At 35.6% G+C, this 5,609-nt stretch overlaps 1 long non-coding RNA gene across 1 annotated transcript; it reads left to right on the forward strand.

The window, feature by feature from the left end:
* The first annotated feature begins 242 nt into the window (after positions 1-242).
* LOC129264310 (uncharacterized) lies at positions 243-4,962 on the forward strand. The gene is made up of 3 exons (XR_008584843.2): positions 243-422; positions 2,705-2,971; positions 3,738-4,962. It is a non-coding gene; the product is annotated as an uncharacterized LOC129264310 (long non-coding RNA).
* The last annotated feature ends 647 nt before the right edge of the window (positions 4,963-5,609 follow it).

Here is a 5,609-nt window from a genome sequence, read left to right on the forward strand (position 1 = left end):
ATATGTCTGCCCAGTCACTAAACATTGTCTGTCTATACGTACATATATATCATTTGTCATTTTGAACCTGTCTACTTTATAATTGTGTTCAACACGAATTTTGCGCATTCCCCGCCTGCCCCCCCCCCCCCCCACCCCTCCCGCTCATTTTCGCGCCTTTTTTTTAATGCGCGTCGATGTACTAGTACCACCGAGTACCACATGTGTAACGCACAACCCGCACATGTATGCTATACACACCATAGACAAATGCACACACACACGTACGCCGTGCAGATACAATCAGCTTAATGCTTCGAAGGCCAAGGGCTAGCTAAGCTTCAAGTTCATGAAATTCAGGCAATTAACTGCATTCAACTAATTTTTTAACTGAAACTATAGGAGAACAGACAAATTATGGAACTGTCAGGAGATAGTTAACGGTAAGTAAGCTTATCTAATCAGTAATCTGTTGGGCATTCTCGTGAATTAGTCCACTCCTGGCACCTCCTTGGCCTTGCATGACTCGGAAATTGAACACTCGGCGGATTGTGCGCGTACCGTACCAAGCCCTAGTAGTACCGTACTGTACTGCACTCTGCAGCAGGCAGTGTTACTGTCAGTGCAGTGGATTATTTCAAGAGTTTGCCTAGGCTTAGTCTGTAATGTTGCTGCATTTATTTTGATTAGGAGTGTTGCATGGGTCTAGAAATGTATTCTGACTTCAACTTGAAGTTGAAGCCAGGCATTGGGGCTGGCTACATGTAGGGCCTAAAAGTTATTTATGGCTAGGCATATATATTATAGGCTTGAGCTTGCCTTGGACTTTGCCTTTGGACAAGATTTATTATTATGGTGGAACACGTCGTACTCGTAGCCTAGTCCCGGCCCTAGCCTAGGCCTAACTTAGGCTAGCGCTTGGCCTACCTGAAAAAAAAACTTGTTGGCTGCCATCGAGTATGAAGAAAAATTTTGTACTAGATCTCCTACTGGCTTAATTAACGTTAGACTATCGACTAGGGTCTAGATCTAGATCTATACTTTAACTTTTTAAAGTTTACGTTAACGGTTAGAGTACGGTGTCGGTGGTCCTAATTAATGTTATACTTTTGAACGGCAACAGCATTCAGTCCACTGATCTGTATTCTTTTTTTTTTGATGGGTCTAGTCTCTAGGCCTAGGCTACAGACTCTGCTACTGCGGGTTAATTAGTCCTCATTTAATTAGCCTAGTAATACTTGATCAATGGATCAGCTAGCTGCAAAGTAGTATGTTTTAATAAATCCTTTATTTTTAAGCGGGAGTACAATTCATATGTCTGTATATGTTTTTCCATGTGAAAATCTGTTTTTTTTTGGGTAAGTTCAGAGTGTGGTTGTGGGAACGTGGCTGGCTCCTTGTTTCGACGATTTCTACAGCATGCATACACATTACGATAGTAGATCTACACAGTTGTACACAACTGAAAGATATGCGCATTTCCCTAGCCATAGCGGCGATGATTGTTACCAAAAGAAAAGTAATGCCAATAGTTCTAGTGTTTACTTTCGAGTCTCCTTGGTATTTTCATATATAGGCCCTACAACTATTCATGAAAAATCCGAGGCCAAACCACGTAATGTGGAATTTCGTCACAAATGGGTTAAGTTATTAATTTAGGAAGTGTTGTTCCATATGTGTCACTAATAGTGGAATTGTCTGAAATTTGTATGAATTTTAAGTATGGTTGGTTATTATGAAATGAATGAAATTTCATGTGATGAAAAATGGAAATACCATCGCTGGACCGTTGTGTCGTAATAGTACTGTATTTTAATTTCAAATCAAAATTTTTAATAGACTACAATACAATTTTCTTTCCTGGTAGCGGGAAGTTAAAGGGATGGTCCAGGCTGAAAATATTTATATCTAAAAGTATATAAATGGAGTAAAATTCACAGAGTAAAATGCTGAAAATTTCATCAAACTTGGATATCAAATAACAAAGTTATTGATTTTCAAAGTTTATCAATATTTTTTGGAATATGCACATCATCATGAATATTCAATAGGTGGGCTGATGATGTCACATCTCAATTTTTTCTTATGTCATTACATGACATCGTAAATGTTTCATTTTTTCATACATGTGTAAATGATGTGTCTCCATTATGATGAAATAAGTTGAGGCAATAAATAACTAGTCCACTTAATCAGTTGTCAATCCAATTGTTTTAGTTCTTGGTAGCAATTTTTTTTATTAAACCAAATTTCACATAATAAAACACAAAAGAACAAGTGGGGATATGACATCACCAGCCAACCTAATGAATATTCATAAAGACATGCCTAGAACTGTTTCACCGGAATAATATCATTTGAAATTCAAAAACTTTATTTGTTATTCGATTTTGATTAAATTTTTAGCATTTTGCTCTGTAAATTTTCTTCTATTTATTGAGATATAAATATTTCCAGCCTGGACCATCCCTTCAATTTTACTAATATTCGAAGACAGGAAACTAATACTAGAAAAAAAGATAAATGAATGGAATATGTATCACCAAACCCAGACAAACATTGGAATATGTCTTGTTTGCCTCTTGCATCGAGGCAAAAACTGAATATTTGTGTCCATGTACATGCAATATCTTTTGATTACACACATTTATCCTGAAAGCTCTTTGCATACATTATTTATTCAAAATTCAGGTTTAGTAAGAAAATCAATTACTTTTCATTCCAGGTACAAATTTTTATTGATATATGGCCAAAATCAAAGAAGGGTGTTGGTAACCAACAAGTCAGAGGAGACCTCAAAACAGGAGCTGCTTAGGGTGGTGTGCACAACATTTGGAGTGAAAGAAGAAGATATTTTTCCTGTAGACATGGCAAGACAAATTCTACGATTTTGCAGACATGGAAGAGGACGAACTTGTGACAGGGCCATTGAGAGTAAAAATTACAAACTACCTGTGGTCCTCGGTGCACAGCAACTGGTGAATGGTGGAGAGTAAGTATCTGGTACCAAACAGAAACCCCAATTAACTCTCAATGTGCCATAGTCTTGCCAAAGTGCATGCCATTTAATTTCTTTGGCAATTGATTCATCCTTCTAGATAAATAAATTACTTGATTAATGGCCAAACTTAAAGGCATTTCTCTTTTTCACATGACATAGTTATATATGAGACTCAACCAGATCGAAGGATTATTAAAGAGGATTAGAACTTGGCCAGTAAAAACGCTTTAAACGTGTATGGGGCACCTTAAGAGTTGATGAATTAAGTAAATGCATAAAATATGAGAATATTTCTTGCATTATAACTTACTAATGTTTGAGTATCACTATTGATGCAGGAATCTTACAGTGGCTACATTGTTGTGACATTTTGTAATGCATTTCTCTGTTAGATTTTACCTAAAGTTAATTTTTTAGTCTAATTCGCATGTATATGGTTCTGCTATGGTCTTTCACCAAATGTTAACTGGTACAGTGTGTTTGTGACAGATAGTCGCAAAGTGTGACCAAGTGGAGCTTTTCTGTTCTTGTCTTTGGCAACAAGACTGGCGTGTCGTTGCATAAAACTTGCTATTATAGTAAAATTTGCTGTAAATATCTATTAAGGACTCGGATGAAAAGTGATTTGACAGAAACTAAATGAATGAGGATTCTAAATCTATTTGTTTTTTCTTTTTTAAGTATAATTTTTTATTCTTTGTTTTTTCTTTTTTTAAGTATAATTTTTTATTCTTTCCAAATCTGACACTGTTGCAAGGCACATAGAGTGGATGAGCACTGAAAAAAAGGCAGCCAGACTTCAAGAGAGTTGAGTTCTGCATGCAGAAGACACTGGCAGACAGAAGGGCATGGATCATAAATTATGTCCCTCGGCCAAGGATCACTGATGACCGACTGAAGTATCCTTGGCTCTTTGATGAGGATCAGGTAATCTATGCAGAGTTTTCTCACCAGATTTTGAAATATACTGAATATCCCGAGATTGATTGAATGCTGACGGACGTTGATAGAGTTGCTTATACTCAATGTTTCCCTATTACAGTGATTTACAGAATGTATTGGAAACTTCTAACTCCACATGGATTATCCAAACTTGCTCATAAACTTAATTTATTCAAGACTGCGTAAGGTGTGAACTTCATATGTGGTCCTTGTATGTAAAATTCAGGTTATTTTCTTGTCAAAGCAATATCACCTAAACAGCTTGAGGTATGGATGTAAAAACTTGGTGTTTAACATGTACCATCATTAGGAAGACGATTTGAATGGATTTTGGAATATGTAGGTCAAAGGTCAATTTGTGAAATTTATTTGTTTAAACACATTGTCACCTTAACAATTTGAAATATAAATGTGAAACTTGGTGCTAACATGTACCACTATAGGAGATGATCTGGATATATTTTGGAATATGTAGCTCGAAAGTAAATTTGTGAAATTCAGGTAATATCTTTGTTAATGCAATGTCACCTTAACAGTATGAAATATGGATGTAAAACCTGCTAGCATGTATCACTGGGAAGAGGATGCATTGAGTAGTGTATGTTTCATTGACTGTTTTTGAAAATTTGACTCAATGTCTCTAATCTTCAAATTAAAGGTCTAGTCCACCCCAGGAAAATGCTGATTTGAATAAATAGAGAAAAATCAAACTAGCATGAAATTTTAAAGTTTCGCTTATTTTCAACAAAACAGTGATATGCACAACTAGGTGAGCCAATGATGTCACTCACTATTTCTTTTGTTTTTTATTGTTTGAATTATACAATATTTCAATTTTTACGAATTTGATGATTAGGACCTCCTTGCCTGAAGCACAAAATGTTAAAATAATTGAATTCCACGTGTTCAGGGACGAATGAAACTTCATTTCACATGACAATCACGAGAAAATCAAAATATTTCATACTTCATATAATAAAATACAAAAGAAATAGTGGGTGAGTGATGTCATCAGTTCCCTCATTTGCATACCGACTGAGGTGTGCATATAAGCATTTTGTGAAATGAAGCAAAACTTTAAAATGTCATAACTTTCTTATTTTACATCCGATTTTGATGAAATTTTCAGTGTTATGCTTGTTGAATTTTTCTCTTTTTATTCAAATCAAGGTTTTTTTTTGTTTTTTTTTTGGGGGGGTGGACTTGTCCTTTAATCTTGCCATATCTGTGCTACCTCTGTGTGTGAAAAGTACATTAATTTATTTAGTTTATTCAGGGATTTTTTTTTTGTATATAAATATAGTCTTTCTACCTTGTCTTCTCAGTCAAACCAAATCTTATAAGATCAACAGCAAAAAAAAAACAGTTTTCAGGAGTATATGACATCATTCTGCATTCCATACTTAATTAAGCTTGACATATCTGTGCTAACTCTTAATTTATTTAGAATATTTATGATTTTTTATGCCTCCGCCAACGAAGTGGCCGGAGGCATTATGTTTTCGGGTCGTCCGTACGTCCGTCCCGTTTTGTTTTGTCGAAATCTCAAGAACCGTGGAGTGGTTTTGCATCAAACTTGGTATGAGGGTATATCCTGGGGGGATAATACTTTGTTTTGATTTTATGGTCACGGGTGAAAGGTCACAGAGGTCGTTATATACCTTAAAATGTCCTGTTCTTGTGATAA

The sequence above is a fragment of the Lytechinus pictus genome, chromosome 6, assembly GCF_037042905.1.
Source record: "Lytechinus pictus isolate F3 Inbred chromosome 6, Lp3.0, whole genome shotgun sequence".
In the NCBI taxonomy this organism is placed as follows: domain Eukaryota; kingdom Metazoa; phylum Echinodermata; class Echinoidea; order Temnopleuroida; family Toxopneustidae; genus Lytechinus; species Lytechinus pictus.